This window comes from Myotis lucifugus, unplaced genomic scaffold (assembly GCF_000147115.1).
Source record: "Myotis lucifugus unplaced genomic scaffold, Myoluc2.0 scaffold_0, whole genome shotgun sequence".
In the NCBI taxonomy this organism is placed as follows: Eukaryota; Metazoa; Chordata; class Mammalia; order Chiroptera; family Vespertilionidae; genus Myotis; species Myotis lucifugus.
Window position 1 is genome coordinate 5,212,964 of NW_005871048.1, and position 22,290 is coordinate 5,235,253.

At 41.2% G+C, this 22,290-nt stretch overlaps 1 pseudogene; it reads right to left on the reverse strand.

The window, feature by feature from the left end:
• The window catches only part of LOC106696684, a 29,582-nt pseudogene extending 13,963 nt beyond the window's left edge, over positions 1-15,619 (reverse strand).
• Between the last annotated feature and the right edge of the window lie 6,671 nt (positions 15,620-22,290).

Sequence of the window (22,290 nt, forward strand, 5' to 3'; positions counted from 1 at the left end):
CACATCCCTCAGGAATTTCCTATTCATCTTACCCTACACAAATCATGAGTTCTTCAGACGCTACAGAAGCTGCACAGAACAACCCACTTACTCATTCACCCACAATTCCATCATTCTAGCAACTAGCTCTTCTACCATGTCAGGTAGTTAGCTACTATCTGTAGAAATTACAAACCACTCAGGAGGACTTATATGATACACTCCAGTAATCCTAAGAACCACATGAAACATAATTTTCCTGTCACTGAGCCATAAGAGAGATCATCTGAATAAGAAATGGCATCTGAGTTTGTTCTCAAGAAATATCTCACATGCTGAGAACTATTAGGATTGGTCTCTAGGGCCTCATACTCCCTTTTGTGACTCTACCATGAGTGGACTTCTAAGCCCTCATACTCCAGATCTCAGCAGCAGGGACCTGGGGATTACTTTCTGGTCAATTCCATACTCTAAAGATACAGCTAGTAATGCTTTGTACCACATGGTAGGGGCATGTGAAAGCAAGTGACGAACAGCAATGCCTGCTACAGACTTGCTCTCTGCTTACCCTATGGAGATACTCTCTACCATCTCTGGCCCCACAGAGATCTCATCAAATGGTCTGATTCCCCACCTTCCCAAAATAGAAGGCCCCAAACCTTAGAAAATCCCACAGGTATTTTTCCTTTGAAATGTTTCTCCATCCTTTATGGCCCAGTTCAAATGACCACTTGCTTTTGTGAAGTGTTTCCCAACCACCCAGCCAGAATTAATAAATCTTTTCCTTGAATTTCTGTAGGTATCTACTGCAGGGGTGGGAAAGAATGGGTACCAGGTACCAAATTATGTAGAGACTTGATAATGTGACAGATATTATGTGAATAATATATATTATCTTGTTTAATGCTTAAGGCCACACTGTGAGATAGTATTTTTAGCTTCATTTGTAGGTAAGAAAACTCAGGCTCAATGAAGTATTTTAACTTGCTTAAGATAACATAAATATTAAATAGCAGAACCAGGATTCATTTGAGTCTCTTTCAGATTAAAAGTCTATATTTATCTTTACAACACATTGCTTTCCAATTTATTACATTTCTTATGTGATATCTTTACTTTTTGTTTTACATCAGAGTTGCAAGCTCAAGTTTTTCTGGTGGAATGGCCAAGTGTAAGTCAGCAAAGAATGAGCTGGAGAGCCCATGTCCAGCTTAAAGCGTTCAAATTAGAAACTCAAGAAAACACGCAAACAAAGCAGAGCGGCACACCAAATTTGCCTACAGGCCGTGAGTTTGCAAACCCTAGCTCAACACCTGATTCTATGACTAAAGTAAGATCTTGAGGGCTGGGCTTACAAACTACTCATCTTAGCAAACCCTCACTCTCTTGTCTTGGCCTCTTTACAAAGTAGATACCAATAGATGTACACTCAATTAAATGAAAAAATTAAAAACGTCTTTCATCTTTAAATTCATGTTGTTTTTATAGAATCCATTCATACCAAACTATTCGAAAGGTTTGGTTAAAATCCAACTCCCCTCCACTGCCCATCTAGAATTTTAAAGTGAGAGATGGGACACCAAGGCCCAAATCACAAATTGGTCTGATTTCTTATTGTTGGCCTCAAAAATCACAAAACAGATGCTTGGTTTCCCAGTGGCCCTGAAGATGTGGTCCGTTAAAGAGGACAGTGAGTTTTGTCACAAGCTCTACTTAAAATGAGGAAATTACACAGTGAAGCCTTACATGAAACTCAGGTGTACCTCAAGAATATGCCGGTGGGAACAAAGGCTCTGGCCAATTCCTCATTTTGTAGGTTACCCATCCCTACTAGCCAACACATCAATCTAATTGGCCTCGAGGAGAAACCCTGATATGTGATTTTCAGAAACTGAGAGGATTGCTTCAAGGAAGCCCAGATCCAAAAAACTCTGTCAATTACTGTTGGTTTTCTGACAAGGAAGATTTATGGGTAATCTTATTTTATAAAATTATAAAGCCTCTGAGCTACAAATAAGTACCTGGACCCAAACTAAAGGATGAAGAGATTATTTTGTCACTCAGGAATGTGTTTGCCTTCATGTTCTACTATTGTAGACTTTGTATGAAATTACACATACTAATTTTCTCAGTATGAAGTTCAAGGTTGTCCTTAAAATAGAAAGCCCTACTTAAGATGAAATTACCAAATTTATCTTAAAGGAGGAGAAGGGTAATTGTCCTGTAATGATTTTAATTCCATGCTCATGGATAGAGTCATCTCGAGCAAATACTGATAAATTTTGGAAACCTTCCCAATAAACTTTGAGGTTTTAACATCATTTATTATCATTCTGTGGCTACATTAACTACTATTCTTAAGGGCAGCCACAAAGATTGACCATATGTACTGGCAAATCTTAAAACTGCTTTTCTATGTTTATTTAAATGTAATTAGCACATGTTTTGCATTAAACTTTGCACTACTTTGCCCAGACTTTTTCAAATAAACTTATTCTTAGACAAATATAGTGTATTAATATAACATATAGCACATTCTAAGTTTCAAACATTTATTGCTTAGTTTTATACCCGTGCTTTTTAGCTTGCATATTGGGATTTTCCCAGTTAATCAAAGACTTGTTTCAGTTCCTACCAGCAATACTGGGATGTTTTGGTCCTTGGATTTTGACTCCCCAGCTTTCACATCATTTCCTGATTCCAAAACATACATCTCTCCACATTTTATTCTCCTGTTGTGTTTGCATTACATTTTTGGGTTGTTAAATTAATATTCAATGTTTGGATTATGACTTTGTAAATATGTAAGTACATATGTAAATATGACCACATACTGTATATAGTGAACTCTACATTATACTATACTTAATATATTTGAAATCCTTTTTATTTTTCATGAAACTAATAATTTGAATGTTTTAAGCTGAGCACGCACTCCGCAGCTTATTCATTTCTGACATTTGGCCATTTTACACAATTATATTATCTACCTCACCCCGAAGGAATTGCTTTTTATGATCCTGTAATCCATACCAGTACTTTCTGAAAGAACTCTAAAACTCCTTTCAATCTAGTCTGACACATCAGGTTATCTGTCATTTCCTTTCTTTTTCCTCTTAGAAAGGCCCTCCAGGAACTCTGAATCCTCCCTCGAAGATGTACACTGGTTGTTCTCTAGACCCGCTATAGCTGTTATCTTAGAACTTCTGCTGTAGGAAGTGGCAATTATAAAAATGCCCAGTAGCCTTTACCTTTTCCACACTCCTTAGAATGTGTTTGTGCAGCTCCTCCCATCAAGCAGTGAGATTTATTTTCCTTCCCTTGAATCTTGGCTGGCCTCCTAAGTTACTTTGGCCAATAAAATGCAATGGAAGTGACATGTGCCTCTTCCTCCAGGCAAACTTCCTCTCCTTGCTCTTGGAATCTTGCTGCCCCCATGACAACAATCCCAGCTTATTTGGAGGATGAGCAACCAGGTAGAGCAAAGATGATCCACCCCACTGAGGCTGTCCTAGACTAGGGAGTCCCTAGTTGACTCAGAAGTTGACTGCAGATACATGAAACCATCCAAGACCAGAAAAACTGCTTAGCTAAGTCTAGCTCAACTTGCTAAACTGCAGAATCTTGAGCTGAATAAATAGTTGATGTTTTAAATGGTTATGCAAAATCTGATACAACTGGTTCCAAGAGCACGTGCCAGGTAAATTTATGGGAGGAGGAATAACAGTATCTTGAAGATGTAGTTATGGTATATTGGTCCTAACTAGGCCCTATGAGCAGGGGATTATGAAGTATTAGCGACAGCTTTGGTTCAAGAATATGCTGAAAGTACTTTTTTAAAAATGTTGGGCCATGGCTGGTTTTTCCCAGTGGTTAGAGCATTGACCCAAGAATGGAAGGGTCCTGGGTTCAATTCCCAGTCAAGGTTGGCAGGTTCCCCAGCCCTAATCCGGGTGCGTGCTGGAGGCAGCCAATCTATATAATTCTCTCACATTGATGCTTCTCTCTCTCGCCCCATCCCACCCCCATCCCTTCCACTCTCTCCAGAAATCAATGGAGAAAGTATCCTTGGGTGAGGATTAAAAAAATTTTTTTTGGAATATAATTTAATACCATAAAATTCAATCATTTAAATTATATCATCTAGTATATTTCACAAATTGTGTAACCATCACCACTAATTTCAGAGCATTTCACCCCTAAAAGTAACCCCATACCCATTAGCAGTCACTCCCCATTCCCTTCAACTCTCTTTCCTCAACTCCTAGCAGCCACTAACCTATTTTTGTTTCAATAGATTTGCCTATTTTGGATATTTCATATAAATGAAATCATACAGCCCTAGCCAGTTTGGCTCGGTGGATAGCATGTTGGCCTGCAGACTGAAGAGTCCCAGGTTCAATTTTGGTCAAGGGCACATGCCCAGTTTGTGGGCTCAATCCCCAGTAGGGGGCATGCAGGAGGCAGCCAATCAATGATTCTCATCAGTGATGTTTCTCTCTTTCCCTCTCCCTTCCTCTGAAATCAATAAAAATAAATGAAATCATACAGTATGTGCCCTTCTGTGTTTGACTTCTTTCAGTTAGTATATAGTTTTAGTTCTTACATTTAGAGCTTTGATTCATTTTGAGTGTACTTTTGAATATGGTTTGAGATGGGGGTCCAGCTGTATTCTTCACAAGTAGATATCCAGTTGATAGTGCTGAATATATTCAGTGTGGAGGTGAAATTCTTCCCTAAGCAATTCTAATACAAGAAGCAAAGGTGGCAGCACAAACTTGGAAATGCATTCTGGTAAAATAATGTGTTATTCATCAGAACTCACCCTCAGGCAGCACTGAAGTTCCAGGAATGCAGGACAAAAGGGCAGGTGGGACTAAGTTGTTCAATACAATGGATGGAAAAGATAGGCACCTCAAATAATACCCAGTGACTGGGTTTCTATCATTTCAAATTTCTAAACTTTGTAAGTAAGCAGCAGTACCTCTAATGCACTCTGAGAAATGAGACAATAAGTTGAGAGAGATCACCACAGAAATGGTGAACGAATAGTGCCAATCCAAACTTTTGGATGGTAGATTACACCCAATTAATTTTGAGCTCACAGTCTGTGGATTCTGGTTACAGGCATCAACTGATTGCAGGTGGTGATGCTGAACTAAAAGTGTTTTCATCAATTCTCCTTCCTGCAAACATTACATTTTTGTTCAATGGCCTTTAATACCTCTTAGGATGGGTCCTCAGAATATGCTTTTGCCTGCAGTAACTATTCTAGAGGCTGGAGATCACCTTGTTTTCTCGATTTGGTGGTTGTGGAGCCAGTACTATAATAATTTTGTGTGTTCAGAGTCTTAGAAAAGGGATTGTGATAATGCAATTCATAATGAGACATATCTTTAGTCTTCATCCGACTTGGAATGTCCTAAGTAAAGAGAGCAATAAAGGTGTCTTTTGTTATGTTAATGATTTTGTTTTTTTTAAAAAAAAACACCTAAGGATGGGGGCTGGTTGCCAGTGGAGCCAACTATGCAATTACAGGGTTAGAACTTTCAGATCCTCCCCCGAAATCTGGGGAGAGGGGAGGGGTTGGAGGTTGAATCAGTTGCTAGTGGCCAGTGAAGCCTCTATAAAAATTGAAAAGGATGGGGTTCTGAGAGCTCTGTGTTGGTAAACACATAGAGATTTGGGAGGAGTGGTGTGCTCAGAGAGGGCATTGTAGCTCCCATGGCTTTTCCCAGACCTGCCCTGTGCATCTCTTCTATCTTGCTCTTCCTGAGATAAATCCTTTAATATCCTTTCTAATAAACTTGTAATCTAGTGAGTAAATGGGTTTCGTGAGTCCCGAGAGTCACGCTAGCAAATTAATCAAACACACAAAGCGGGTTGTGGGAGCCTCTGATTTATAGCTGGTTGACCAGAAGTACAGCTAACAACCTGTACTCCCCATTCCACTATTGGCATCTGAAGTGGAGGGCAGTCTTGTGGGACTGAGCTTTTAATCTGTGGAATTTGATTCTATCTCCTGGTAGATAGTGTCATATTGAGTTAAACTGTAGGACACCCAGCTCGTGTCCAGGAATTTCTCAGTGGAGTGGGAAAACTCTTGCACTCATGAGAATTGGGTTCAGAATCTGGGGAATATGTATAGAGAACTGGCACTGAACCAATACCACTTTTGATGCATAGAAAGAGCTAAACCCATCCCAAAGAGAGATAGCCCAGTAACAACTTAACTGAGGCATCAAGAAGTCCTTTACCTGAAAGATAAAGCACACTCTATTAGGAAGGTGGATTTAAGAATTTCAGACTTAAGAATTAACTCACTAGGTCAAGAAAAAGTGATTTTTTAACTTTAATCCCTTTAGACTTTAACTTGCATTAGCTTTTACTCACTAGGGCAAAGCTAATTTGACTGGTACTTTAATCTATTTGAAATGTAATGCTTTTGAATTTTAATATGATAATGAGAGGGTGTTTATATTAAGAGTGGGTTGTCTCTACATTGTTGATTTTTAAATTAGATATTTTCATGTTGTCACTTAATCTCATTACTGATTCTCTCATATATTATGTCTGACAGTGTGCCTGGACATAATTTAGAGTGAGAGATAGAAGAGTAAATGGGTTTTCAGCCTTGGATGCAGAGGGGCTTTGAAGTTAATTTAATTACTGCATCATGCAAACTCATTTGGGGTGGGAAAATCAATATTACTTTCCAGTGATTTCAGGAAGATACCCGAAACAGAATAATATTGGGAAAATGACCTCTTAAATGGTTATTGTGATCTACACCTATCTTTACCCCAGTGTGCTAGCTGCCCACTCCTCTCCTGGATCCCCAACTGACCATATGTTTAATGATTAAGCCCAATCTGTTAAGAAAAAAAAATCCAAAGTTAGGGAATTTTATGGTGGAATACTTCTCTCTTATTCCAGATGTTTCTGTCCAGGTGAGGGGATTTTATATAGTATAATCTCTTCCCCCATCCTCCCCTTTGGCTCATTCCGCAGGGTAGGACCCAGGCTTCTCTCTGCATGGTGCTTAGTTTCACAAAGGAAGTATCCAAAAAGTAAGCATGCTAAGAAACTCAGGCAAAAGCTGCAAGATTTATGATAAGTTGGTCCCAGAATGTCATATCTGTTATAGTCTATTCATTAAACAAGTCACTAAAGCCAAGCTATGTTTTAGGGAAAGGGAATTCAATTGTACCTTTTGATGTGAGCAGCAGTATGCTTTTCCAAAAAAGGTGGAAATTGATGGTGGCCTTCTCTGGAGATTATTTACCACATATGTTATACCTTTCTCCATACTTTCACTTTCAAACTGGAAATATGTTTCTTAGAAACAGCATAAAATTGGATCTTATTATTTTTAACCAATGCAGTAATTTCTTTTTAATAAGTATGTTTAGTTCATTTGCATTTAATATAATTATTGGCATTCTGAATTTAAGTCTCTTATGTTTGTTTTATATTTAATCTATTTATTCATGGTTCTACTGTTCCTCTTTTCCTGTTTTCTCTTGAGTGAATTGCATTTGTTTTAATATTCTATTATCTTTTATGTGTTATCTTTATGCTTCTTTGTGTTAAATTTGCTTTCAATAATTGACTTAGAGTATACATTAATTATTAAATTATCATTTTCGTTAATGAATAGCACAAGTGCCTTAAAATAGAATAATTCCCTCTATCCCTTCCCACTCTTTGTGTTATCATTTTATATTTTATTACTACTTATATTATAAAAGACATAATCAATGTTAGTATTTTTATTTTAGTCAAAAAATTTTTAAAGAAATTATATGTGTTTATATGTGCAAATAATATAATATGTCATATAATGTAAAGAAATCATATATGTGTACAATGCATCTATACATATAAAAGCCAAGCGACTGGAATGACAGAATGACCAGTTGCTAGGAAGCACACTGCGGCAGCAAACCGGCCTGATCAGGGCCTGATCGCCCTGCCCCCCCCCCCCCCACACACACACAGCCTCCTGTGGCCCCTCCCCCTGGCCAGCCCCACCCCCGATCAGCCCCCCCACCCTGATCGGGGGCAGGGCTGGCCGGCCAAGTGCTTGCGGCCCCTCCCCCCCGCCAGCCCGGCCCTCATCTGGGCAGACCTGCCAGACCCCACCTGTGCACTAATTCGTGCACCAGGCCTCTAGTATTATTATATGAAACAAATTATGACACGTGGATAGATAGATGAATAGAGATAAACACTATCTCAAGGGGTATCTACCTTAAATCTCCTTCTCTCCTTCTCTTTAGGTCTCCCCCTGAGCACTCAGTGAAGATCATGAAAAGACATGGTGAGTGGTTGGAGACTTGCTCTGTCATGCCTCCCATATGAGGCTATGAAAAGGTCACTGGAATTTTGGCTGCTAGGTCTGTAGTGAATGCCCCCTCTTTTGCTGGTTCTGCCTGGTATGAGAGCAATGCTGATTCTTTTCTCTCCTATAAAGGGTTCCTCATTTTAGGAAATTTGGCTCATTTGGGTTTCTTCAAGTGCTCTTCTGATGGGATTTTTAAAACTATCCTTCTATAGCTTTTATCAGCCTTTTTGTTTGTTTGTTTAGTGAGAGCTCCTGTCTCTTGTGCCTTTCTACATATGACTTAGAGCAGAATTTTCCAAATTCTTTTGAAGTAAAAGACTTCACATTTAGGGTTGCCTAAACCTCAAAGGCTTCTACTCTTGAATTTATCTTACTAACTCATTATGTACTTCAAGTTTCAGTTTAAATATTATTTCTTTATGAGAGACTTCCTTTAATAATCTTTTCATTTATCTTCTAAGTGTAAATCACTTTCTTTGTGAGATTCTCAGTAGTTGTCATAGTGACGGAACTATTACTCTGTAGCTAATGTGGATATTGTTACCCACAGAAAATAGGGACAGATAGGGAGAGAGAGGATTTCAGGACAGTAGTTACCTGTGATTTTGTTTGCCTGGCCTTTATTTTCTTGTCTTTTGCTATCAGTGGTCCCCATTCCTTTGGAGAAATGCTGCTCTAACATTCTATATACACCTGAGGGGCTGTTATTCGCCAGTGCCTCTCAGTTATACCTCTCTCCTCTTCTAGGTGGGCAAGTGATGTAGGATGGCCCAACCATAGAACTTTAGTCCTAGTACCAATATCACTATTATTCAATACTCCTTGCTTGTAAGGGACAGTCTCCCACCTTAAAGAAGCTTAACACGGGCAATTCATTTGTTCATGTAACTGAAAACTACACGGAGTTTGTTTCAAAAATAAAATCACAAGCATTTTTTTTCATCATATGGGTATCATTTTTCATAGTAATGATGTATGTTAACATTCAATATTATTATTAGCCCCCCCACCCGATCGGGGGCAGGGCTGGCCGGCCAAGTGCGTGCGGCCCCTCCCCGGTCGGCCCGGCCCTCATCTGGGCAGACCTGCCAGACCCCACCTGTGCACTAATTCGTGCACCAGGCCTCTAGTATTATTATATGAAACAAATTATGACACGTGGATAGATAGATGAATAGAGATAAACACTATCTCAAGGGGTATCTACCTTAAATCTCCTTCTCTCCTTCTCTTTAGGTCTCCCCCTGAGCACTCAGTGAAGATCATGAAAAGACATGGTGAGTGGTTGGAGACTTGCTCTGTCATGCCTCCCATATGAGGCTATGAAAAGGTCACTGGAATTTTGGCTGCTAGGTCTGTAGTGAATGCCCCCTCTTTTGCTGGTTCTGCCTGGTATGAGAGCAATGCTGATTCTTTTCTCTCCTATAAAGGGTTCCTCATTTTAGGAAATTTGGCTCATTTGGGTTTCTTCAAGTGCTCTTCTGATGGGATTTTTAAAACTATCCTTCTATAGCTTTTATCAGCCTTTTTGTTTGTTTGTTTAGTGAGAGCTCCTGTCTCTTGTGCCTTTCTACATATGACTTAGAGCAGAATTTTCCAAATTCTTTTGAAGTAAAAGACTTCACATTTAGGGTTCCCTAAACCTCAAAGGCTTCTACTCTTGAATTTATCTTACTAACTCATTATGTGCTTCAAGTTTCAGTTTAAATATTATTTCTTTATGAGAGACTTCCTTTAATAATCTTTTCATTTATCTTCTAAGTGTAAATCACTTTCTTTGTGAGATTCTCAGTAGTTGTCATAGTGACGGAACTATTACTCTGTAGCTAATGTGGATATTGTTACCCACAGAAAATAGGGACAGATAGGGAGAGAGAGGATTTCAGGACAGTAGTTACCTGTGATTTTGTTTGCCTGGCCTTTATTTTCTTGTCTTTTGCTATCAGTGGTCCCCATTCCTTTGGAGAAATGCTGCTCTAACATTCTATATACACCTGAGGGGCTGTTATTCGCCAGTGCCTCTCAGTTATACCTCTCTCCTCTTCTAGGTGGGCAAGTGATGTAGGATGGCCCAACCATAGAACTCTAGTCCTAGTACCAATATCACTATTATTCAATACTCCTTGCTTGTAAGGGACAGTCTCCCACCTTAAAGAAGCTTAACACGGGCAATTCATTTGTTCATGTAACTGAAAACCACACGGAGTTTGTTTCAAAAATAAAATCACAAGCATTTTTTTGCAACATGTGGGTTTCATTTAACAATGAAAATGATGAACGTTAACTTTCTATTCTTTTGCTATTACGTTATCTAATAGGTTCCTTATAGGCATAAGAGGTCAATGGTTTCATTACTCATTTAACAATTGGCCAATATCCTATAGTTAAACTGTTGTACACCTTCATTTTGGGGATAATACCTTATATGCTAAAGGGCAAATACCAGAGCAACTTCAGTTCATTAGCAAAAATCAGATTATGGAGAAGGTCTATGTGTGGCAATAATAAGTTGCTTCATTCATTTCAAGTGGTCTGGCTTTAGGGGTACATCATCCACATAATGCAGATTGTGTAGAATCTACCTGCTTTTTTTCTTTTTCTTGCTTTTCCCTTCTTGAGCTCCCCTCTGTTTTCTCTCCTGATTCCTTTATCTCCTTTGCTTTCTTCTTATCCACATCATCCCTCTCATCACCCCTCTTTACTCCTTACACCCCATTTCACTTTTATTGGAATGCATATAAGGGAGACAATAAAAATAAAATGGTGATTTCCCAGGACAGGATGGGTCAATGAAGAATCCCTGTGACATTACAGCCTCTTCTGAGGGTGGGCCAGCTTCTAATGAAGTCGTTTAGTGTAAGAGAATTCCCCAGCAGGAGGATCTGGCCAAGCCGGAGAGGCTCGGGGGCAGGGTCACTGCCTCTCCAGGGCTCTCCAGTTGCTGGGTTATGATGATAAAACCAGCTCTGAGTAGAGGAGATTTTCATTTGATGAGTGGTCTGAACATCTACTTAGTGGTTATAAAATATTTGCTGCTGAAAGCCACAGAGCATTGATAAACAGGTCCTGGACAGCTGAGTTATGGCAATCTATTTAACATGAGGAGAACAAATTATGAGTCAAATGTTCCTGTTTCATAACCTAACTCAGGGCAGAGGGCTGTTCATCGCTGGTGTTAACCCTACATGCGCCGTGCTTGGCCAGGGTCCCGGAAAGGGCTGTGCAGGCACCAAAGCAACTCAGGTGGCTTTGCCATTAGGAGAGGACATTTTAAAAGCCCCAGCTGGTGGAGGAAATAAACAATTTGTAAAACTGCTGGATGGTCCTGGATTCACTACCTAGACGTCCTCGGTGGTTTCCATTTCATCCTCCTTAGATGACACGTGTTTAGGCTTATTAAATCTTGTCTTCAGCATAATACCATATTCTTTCATGTGGTTGGGGGAAGGGAAGGAATACGTGTCTGTTCTCTATTAGTCATCTGAGCTTAGGTCAGTCATCTCAGCCCAAGTCCTAGAAATATTCTCATTGAAATCCGACTCCTTTTCTGCGCTTCCACGGTGATGCTTGTCTATCACATGTGCGGAGAGGGGAGGCCTCATCTCACTCAGGGGAAACACTAGGAATTCGTCTCTCGTGCATGTGATTTAGAAAAGTAAATGAATTTAAAATAGTATTTGTTTCTTAACCAGCTCTCAAACATGCATTTCGGGCTCTCTAGGGAAGGTGCCGATTTGAGTGTGAGTGGAAGCATTGTCAGTGGGCAGCGAGAAAACGGTTTCTTTGTTGCTCATGACTTAAAGGTTGTTCTGAGAAACTGGCTTAATCGGGGCTGCGGGGTGGTATTTGAGCCTTAGCCAGGTCGAGGCATAACATTTCTGCCGGCATCTTCATTCACTCGCGCCCCACATGCCCACCTCCCCCAGGAACAAGAACACACATACACACATGTGTGCACACATATGCACTCCAGAATCTGACGGCTCTGGAGCTTTTATTCCTGTGAGCCATTTTTCGTTCTTTACTCGACCCCACGGCTGGAATTGCTGCTGGCAATTTACTTGCAGAATTCAGGCCTGGAATTGGAAGTAAAGGCATGCAAAATACAAGTTTTAATAAAAAAAAAGATACACAGAGCCAAATTAAGCAGCACAGTATTTTTCTCCCTATTGGCACACTCCCAAGAGTTTCAAATTGGTTTTCCTGAGCCAAGAATTTCCTTAAATGAAATGCACTGTGCTAGGAAGGCTTTTAAGGCCTCTTCACCTTAAAGTGCAGGCCTCTGAAAGGGGCCCTAGAAAGCGAAGTCTAGATTTGGCTGCCACTTAAGCCATGATTAGTAGAGCGTATCAGCCTGCTAGAAAGAGTTGTATTTTTGAACCTCCTGTTCTTCAGCTTTTGATTGCCAGCCAAGCCCCAAATCTATCCCAAAGAATGAAAACGAAGATAATAAGGGGAAAATAAACTTTTCATGCCAGAACTCAAGAAAGCATCTCATTGTCCATAGGCTGGCTTTGGGCCTCATAAAACAAGGAGCTGTGACCCTGGCCTGCTGGTCCTGTCCTCACGACAGTCACTGTGTCACTATACACAGATCCTCCCTATTCTTTGGGTCTCAGCTTCCTCCTTGTTAAACCAATTTTGTTAGCTTTCTTGTGTGGAGTATAATGCATTCCTTATAACAAAATGCCCAGTGCTTTCAATCAGCTGGGCCAGTGGTCAGCAAACTGCGGCTCTCGAGCCACATGCGGCTCTTTGGCCCCTTGAGTGTGGCTCTTCCACAAAATACCGACTTCTGCGCATGGGCCACGAAGTTTCAATCGCACTGTATGTGCGCGCCTGCACGTGGTATTTTGTGGAAGAGCCACACTCAAGGGGCCAAAGAGCCGCATGTGGCTCGCGAGCCGCAGTTTGCCGACCACTGAGCTGGGCTATTTGGGGTGGGGGCTGGGGGGTTTTAAAGCTTAACTCCTGTTAGTGTGAGGCAGACTTGATTTTTCTTCCCGTTGAAATACATCCTTGTGCCCCACTGGACAAGCAGTTGTAAATTGTTTAAAGACATCTCTTTCAGTTTGAGGTCTGCATCTGAGCGAGGTGGCAAATGGACGCACCTTCAACTTTTCCTCCCTCTGTAGACAGGTGCTGGGTGTTCACGTTGCCTATTTGTTAGGGAGAATCAGCCATAAATCAGTACTCATCTTCCATTTTCTTTGTATTGATGGAAATGCTGTAGAAAAACAGCTTGTCTCTCAAGCTTTGAGCAGGCTGCAGGACTGCAGGCTGCATACAATGGAAGTTGTTTTGACAGAAAACTGACCACACATGACAATGGACAGAGGGGGATGACGGAAGAGAGGGGGTGGACATGCTTGTCTGTTTGAACCCAGACACACTCTCCCTTTTTTCTTTGTTAAATTACTTTTTCATATGAAGGACACAAAGGGAACAGCCCCTACTGGCAGCCAGAAGGCAGAAAACAAACCCTTTGAAATTCCTAATTTGTTTATAGATGGTCCTCCAGGAGCGGGCTGGAAAATAATTCTGTCTGCCAGAGACAGTGAACAGCTACCTGAGGGTGTTGTGGTGAAAAAAATGACTCTCTAGTTTTGGTCCTTGAATGTCTTATTGTTTAGCACTCAGCGGTTGTTCTGAAATCACTCATCTGGCAGAGAAAGAAAATGAAAGAAAAATCCCACCTCTACTCCCTGGTCTGAGTTTCTAGGGAAGTTACCTTAATTTTTTTTTTTAATTTGGCTTCATTTGTGTGTTGATTAATTTTGTAATTACATGAAGGTTTGCTAATCTTGCCCCCTAATATGTCTTTTCCTCTCCAAGGAAGCTTTTTATTCTGTACTAGAGGCCTGGTGCATAAAATTCGTACACGGAATGGGGGTTGCTCAGCCCGGCCTGCACCCTTTCCAATCTAGGACCTCTTGGGGGATGTCCGATTGCGAGGGACATCCCTCTCACAATCTGGGACCACTGGCTCCTAACCACTCGCCTGCCTGCCTGCCTGATTGCCCCTAACCCCTCTGCCTGCTGGCCTGATCGCCCCTACCTTGCCCCCCTGCCAGCCTGATTGCCCCTACCTTGTCCCCCTGCTGGCCTGATTGCCCCTACCTTGCCCCTCTGATGGCCTGATCACCCCTACTTTGCCCCCTGCTGGCCTGATCGCCCCTGCCTTGCCCCCCTGCCAGCCTGATCACCCCTACCTTGCCCCCTGCTGGCCTGATCGCCACTGCCTTGCCCCCCTGCCAGCCTGATCAACCCTAACTGCCTCTGCTTCGGCCCCCAGTCTGGCCTCCCTCTGTGGGAGGCGACCTGGTAGATCAGGGGAAGGCACAGCCCCCATTACCCCACTGCTGCCGCCACTGCTGGCCTGAGCCTCAGCCCTACGCAGCTGCCCACGTCTGCCTGAGTCTCAGCCCTTGCAGCCGCTGTGGCTTTGTCTGGAAGGATATCCAGAAGATGTCCACTCTAATTGACATATTACTCTTTTAATTGTATAGATTTGGGGACCATTACAACCACACAGAACTTAAAGAAAACACATGGCCCTGGCTGGTTTGGCTTAATAAAGAGAGCAGCCTGTGGGCTGGAGGGTCCCAGGTTTGATTCTGGTCAGGGGCACATGCCTGGGTCATGGGCTCGATCCCCAGTAGGGGGCCTCTGGGAGGCAGCTGATCAGTGATTCTTATCATTGATGTTTCTATCTCTCTCTCTCTCTCTCCCTTTCTCTCCAAAATCAATAAAAAAAATATTTTTTAAAAAAGAAGACACATGATCTTCACTTTGGGCTTTGCCATTTTACAATATCCTTTGTGCAGTATTTTAACTTCCCTCAACTTTCCTTTACCCACACTTAAAATGCAGTCTATTTTGGGGAACATGATCAGGACAGTGATTCTAGTGGGTAGAAGTTTTTTTGGAGGGGTTGGAGTTGTGAAAATATTTAAAAATTGAGCATGCTGATGGTTGTACCACTCTGAATTTACTTTAAAAAACAGTTCATTGTGTACACTTTAGGTGACATGTACAGTACATGAATTATATCTCAACAAAGCTGTTCTTTTATTTCTTTTTAAATAAAAACCAGTCTTATAATCAATTGCAGATGTTTTCAGAGGCCCCCCAGGATTTGCTTACCGTGTCCCAAACCATGGCTGCGACTCCCAGTTGCCTCCATTCCTGGTGGATCTGGATGGTGTGGTTTGCAAAGGAGAAGGTGGCAAGAGGCATGTGGAATTTCTGCAACCCCATTCCTGTGGTCTCCTCATAGGGCACCAGGGCCATTTCCACTGTGCCAGTTCTCTGCTTCCTTTAACCTGTTGGGGAAAAGAATCCTGTATGCTCTGGCCAGAAAGTAAAGCAAGGTTGCTGAATGCAAGGAGTTCTTATTAGTATAAAATTACCTAGAGGAACAAGAATAAAAAGTGACAGAGAATGACTTTATAACAGTTAATGAGCACAGGAATAAAGGGCCTGGGGCTAAAAGGCAAAACTTAATATTTGTGTAAGGGATAGAATAATAATCATTAATAAGACTGATAGCACATTGTTAATGGGATCAGAGCTAGCAAAGTAGCAAAGATTCCAAAATGATTATTCTATTAGGTTCTTTATAATCTGTGGTTACTGTAAAAAAAAATCCCCTGGAAATATTCACATATCAAATCTAATGGCAGATCAGATTTAATAAGCACCATACTGTTTATTGAGTTTTATCATATGCTGTAAACTGTGCTAATACCTTATAAATGTTATTGGATTTAGTCTTCACATCAACCATGAAGTAGCTATTATTATTCCCATGTAGGTGGGCATGATGGAGTAGATGTGAAGATGAGGGAAGAGACTAGAAAGTGAAACATGAGTCTCCAAGTAGTTTGTTTGTGTTGTAAACCACTTTTCCTAAAATGTTATCTGCAACTTATAACAAAAAAATTAGGCAATATTACTAAAAGATCCCTGTTAGTGTATCTTGAATGGATAGCACTTTAAGCTAGCAATTAAAAAACACTTATTGAAAGAGTTCTCTGTATCTAATTTTCAAATAGACATTGAGGCATCATTTAAAGCAATATCAAGTCCAGCAAACATGCTAAATATATAAACAACAAAATAAAATGCAAAGAGCTAAGTACCATACTTGATACTGCACAGGGTATTGATTAAGCTGGTCCTCTCATCATCCCTTCCCCTTTCTCTGGTGATGCAAATCCTTTCTTAAAGGGAATCCATTCTGTCCATGATCCTGAGTTTATCAACCTCAGATATGGGTCCAAGACCAAGCCTCAGTCAATCAGAGAGAAAGTACTCCATTTCCTCACCTCTCATCTCGTTCTGAATTCATTCAGGAATGGGCACGTGACTCAAACCAAACCAGTTACATTCTCTTTCTCAGGAGTTTGAGTCTTGGGGTAAGGGCACAGGGTGGCAACCTGGAGGAGTTGTTCCTTTCTGATGGCAGCGCTCTGGAGCGATGCTTCATTCTCATCCACCACCAGGACTCCTTGAATTGCACTGTTTCTGTCCTTCTGGAGGCCTGATGTCCAATTCCTTCTGCAAGTCTGGGAGAGACTTTGAGTTCACCAATGAATTTCTCTGTCTAATCATATTTTCTTTTCTTTTTTGTTGTTACTTTTGATTGTTTGCTATCTGATAGCTAGTGTCTGATTTTGTTGCTTGAGACCAAAGACCCTGCCTGATGTAGAAGTTGCTATCAGGAGTGAGGTGTAGCAGATAACTAAAGCTCAAAGATGGAATCCACTGAATCATGGCCGGGCTGGGACAGGGAGGCTCCTCCCACTCTGACTGAGAAGTCGGCAATACCCATTAAGTGGCAGCTTTTCACAATGTCAGTGCTTGCTGTTTCTTGGTACAGAAATATGCCTACTAGTACTAAAGCTGCAATTATGGAAGGTTTTCTGGAAAATTATGAAATTGGCTGATTACTTTTTAAAAAATTAATACAATTAATTTAAATGTTAGACCAATTTTTGGTACATAGTACATGGAAAGTACAGAGAGTTCCCCATCTCCACACATGCACAACCGCAGTAAGGTATAAAAAAGATACCACCCAGCGTTTAAGCCAGACCATCTGAAGGCAGAGAGGAGAGGAGAGAGCTCTGCTGTGAGAAGGGTCTAAATTGAGGGCTATGCGTGTGACCGTCAAGGAGGCCTCTCACTAAGGAATGGAAGTGGAAAGAGTAACCCTGACCCTAACCTGCATTCAACCCTAACCATGCCTTGACACATTCTCTGATTCAATTACTCGTCTGTGGGTTTCCTAGAAAGCTAGTGCAGTGGCCAAGTGGACTTTTAAGGTTCTTACTTTGCAAGAAATTTTGTAAACAAGGATTGGGCTGCTCTGGCAATTCAGCCCCCAGAAAAGAAACATTCTTCGATACTTCGCTCGCATGTGATTATGAGGAGCAGTGGACATGGATAATCTTCACAGAGGGCAGAATCAGGGCGGTTATGTTAACTGACCTAGTGGCCTGAATAAGAAATCTTTGCAATCCCTATGAGCAGGATAGGATATATGTTTGTGAACAGTAACCATGGTTGTTCTTGGAGTATTTATCATGCTTTATCTCCACTACTGTTATGGAGGATGCTAATTTTATAGGCTGCCATAGCATTAAGAACCTCACTTGCTTCGACTAAGACCAGAGGTTCTGAACATGGAGATGTCACAGTAATCAATCAAACTTTCGGATCAAAATAGTGTGCTTTTGGTTGTTAGTAGAAGAGTTCTTAGTGAATGTGTTTTGGAAATACTATGTATGAGAAAAAGAGTAATATGAATGTAAGCCAGACTAGGGGTGGAACGTAATGGAAATCTGTGATCTTCCCAGCATTCCTTATCCCCTCTGTTAAAGAAAGAACCCAGTTTTGTGTGGGGGTCACCATTTTGTTTGTTTAGTGTAGGCTGATCATTGCATGTTCTCTCAGTATCTTCTCCACAAATGGGTGAGCATATAGAACAGGCTGTTCATGCTAAATTCCTTCTTCCCCCTCATCACCGTGACTGCTAGGGGTGGACATGGGATCTAAGGCAGGCTAATTAGGATGTGCTCTGTGACATTTCTGTTAGCACTATTGGAGAAAATGCATTCTTTTTATAGAATTACTAAACCAATAGGATGTGAGTCTTGAGCTGCCCACAGCCGCAGGCCTGCCAGGTGAAGAGAGCCTTTCTGGAGAATGAGAGAAAGACAGCGAGTGAGTGAGCTAAAACTCGGATGACACATTTTGAGCCCTAGGATATCTAAAGTCACCCCCCACCCCCTTGCTGTCATATACATTACAAAGTAATAGAGAGCAAAAAAGTATAAATACTTAATTATCTGCCTTGAGGACAGCTTCAAAGAGGATGAGACTTTTGAGGTGGGTTTGGAAGGAGGAGCAGGCGTTTTCCAGTCAGAGTGTGTTGGTAAACGGCGTCCATGCAGAAGGAACAGCATGATTGAAGGCAGACTCACCAGAGTATGCCCTGTCTCAAGAGAAGGGGCATTTCAAACATTGGGGGATGGGGTGGAGAGGTGAAGAATCATTCTTGAAAGGTGGTGTGGGCCTGATTATGAAGGTTCTGTTTGCTATGTTGGTGGTTCCAGCTTCATCACACAGCCTTGGAGGGTATTTAAGTACAGAGCATCATGATCCCACTGGAGGGGAGAGGCAGGCTTGGGTGATAAGAACAGAGGCTCAGGGGCCAAACTGCCTGGAAGCAAATCCTGGCTCTGTCATTTATTCCCTGTTTGACTTTGGAAGAAGTATTTAACCTCTTTGTGCCTCTGTTCCTTCATCTGTAAAATGGAGCTGATACTAACAGCACTAATAGTACTTAGAGACTTGTTATGACTAAATAAGTCAATGCAAAGCACATACAAAAGTGCTCAACTCCTGCTAACTGCTCAGTAGCAGCATTATTAAATGTGATTTAGGAATAAAATTCTGGGGAGAGAATTGAGAATTCTGTCAAGTGGTCGAGGAAAGAAACCATTGATCATTTGCAAGTATTATTCCTTTAACATGGATTAATTTCCCACCCTAGATAACTGTCCCCAAGCAGACAGAGAGGTGCCAGGAGAATAGGATGCAGGACTGGTATGTTTGGGGAGTAGAACGGGAAGAGAATAAAATAACAAGTTCGGAGCATGCAATGTCACCCAGAAGATAGGCATAGATGCACTTCTCAAGTTAGGGTGCTTAGGCAGCTAGGGAATGGCCTGAGATCACTGGGAAATTGAGGAAAATTGTAGTGGTTTGGGAGAGAAACTCCAAAGTCCAGCAGCCAATGGGAAATTTTTTACTAGAGATGGCCTTGGCAGTGGAAGAGTCTTTGAAGATGTGAGGAATAGCTTCTCAAATGAAACTGCAGACAAGGTTCTGCAGGAGGCCAAAGCAATAGCTCAGAGGGCAAGGGGCCAGATCATTCAGTTAACACCATAGTGAGAAGTTCCACAGGATCCTTAATAATCACAACTAGTCAGGAATTTCATTTGATACCCTCTCACCCAGAACACAGGTTTAACAAACGCTTTAGCCCCAGATGTCAGCAGCAGGGTAGGCAAAGTCCCTGAGGACCACTATCAGGCTTCAGGCAGAGGCAGAGAAAAATTTTAAGATACAGAAAGATAAGGAGAAAGCAAAGGAAGGAATGGGTATATAAGAGCATAGAAATGGAGAAAGAGAACAAAAAGGTGTATAAGGTGAAAGTAGAATAAATAATTAAAACTTGATATAATCTCTAAAGACCAATTTCCTACTCATTCTAGAGAATTTCACCATTAAGTCTAGTTCAGTTTCTCTGCTGCCCTCATGTAAATTGTTGCCTATTACCCTGGTCTGTGTTGCTTACTGGTTAGAGCATCAACCTGCACACCTAAGGGACACCGGTTTTATTCTCAGTCAAGGGCACATATCTGGATTACAGGTTCAGTCCCTGGCCTGGGTTGGGCTCGTGCTGGAGGCAATCAATCAATGTGTCTCTCTCTCATTGATGTTTCTCTCTCTCTCTCTCCCCCTCCACCCCTCCCTTCCACTTTCTCTAAAAAGCAATGGAAAAAATTCCTTGGGTAAGAATTAAAAATAATAATAATAATAAATAAATTATTGCCTCTCTTGCCATTGTAATATATATATATATATATATATATATATATATATATATATACAGAATTTTGCTATATATTAAAAATCAACATTCACTTAAATTTGCCACATAAGCTGAGCCTACCCTCAGTTGGGGCAGTGTAGTAATAACAATCTGGGAGACTTTCTTGACCGTTGAAAACTCCACAATGGCTGCAGTCTTCATTCACATGTGGTTTTGAGTAAGACTTTACATGTGTATTGCATACACTAGATTAGCAGGAAACTGCTTTGGAGGTAGGAATTGTCCAGCTTTCTGTTGCCCATAGTATTTAAAACAGTATCTTCCAGATAGTAGCTGCTCAACAAATACTAGTGAATTAAGAATTATCTACTTGCTGTTGCTTAAAGCACCATAGTAGCCAGAGAAGAAAAAAAGTCATTGAGCTGACTGGCTTTGCTTTGTAGCTCCATAGTCACTACTCTGTGACTTTGAGCAAGTTACTTTATTTCCATAAGCCTTCATTTCTTCATCCATATCATGGAGATTAATAACAGTACTCTACAGGGTTGTACTGAAGATTAAATGAGCTGATGTATAGCATGAGGTATAAAGTAAGTGCTCAAAAAATGTTGGCTAGAAACAAAATTAGACTCCCCCTTTCCAGTGTAGTTTTAAACTACTGTCAATTACAATTTTAAAAATTCACAAAGTTTACAAATATATGCTGTGACATGTGAAATTTGGAGGAAAATGCCACCTTAAGCATTAATACTGCTGTAGCATTCTGCCTGGTTCCAGTATGCAATCAGACTTTCTCCACTTAAACAGTAGTTGGTTCTTGAAAGGAAAGTGAGAATGTGAGAAATCTGAACTCAAAGCAAATGTCTGACATTTACTAGCTGTTTGATCCTAAACAAGCTGCTTATTTAACTGCATCTTAGAAAGATCTAGTCTGTTTGGATTATTATTACACTAGAGCCCTGTGCACAAAATCCATGCATGGGGGGGGGGTGTCCCTAAGCCCCGCCTGCACCCTCTCGCAATCTGGGACCCCTCGGGGGATGTCGGGATCGGGCCTAAACTGGCAGTTGGACATCCCTCTCACAATCTGGGACCACTGGCTCCTAACTGCTTGCCTGACTGCCTGCCTGATCACCCCTAACCACTCTGCCTGCCTGCCTGCCTCATCGCCCTTAACCACTCACCCTCCTGACTAATCACCCCTACTGCCTCTTCCTGCCTGCCTGATTCCCCCTAACCACTTGCCTGCCTGCCTGATGGCCCTTAACCACTCTGTCTACCTGCCTGATTGCCCCTAACCACCTCTGCCTCGGCCCCTGCTGCAGCGGCTTCGTCTGGAAGGACGTCCAGAATGACGTCCAGAAAGTTGTTTGGCTGTCTGGTCTAATTAACATATTACACTTTTATTAGTATAGATTTTTAATACACAGAGCAGAATGTAATATATAGCAAGCATGCAGTAATTATGTATTGAATCAATATATTTATAAAATGGGATCTTGTAACAAATGAAAAAATAATAGTTAATGTTTTTTGAATGCTTACTGTGCACTAAATGTAAGGCACTATTCTGATTGCTTTAGGTTTGCTAACTCATTGAATTCTCACAGTCTTCCTGTGAGGTAGGTAAGATTATTATCTTCATTTTGTAGATGGGCAAATCGGGGCAGAGATTAAAGACATTGCACAACACTAAAGATAGAACTGAACAAAACCAAATTTTTCCTAGATAATCTGGCTTCAGAAACCAAGCTCTTAACCACAATGGTATACTGACCCTCAGTGTGGATTTTGTAATTGCCTACCCAACATTCCATTCCCTTATCTTTTGATAACT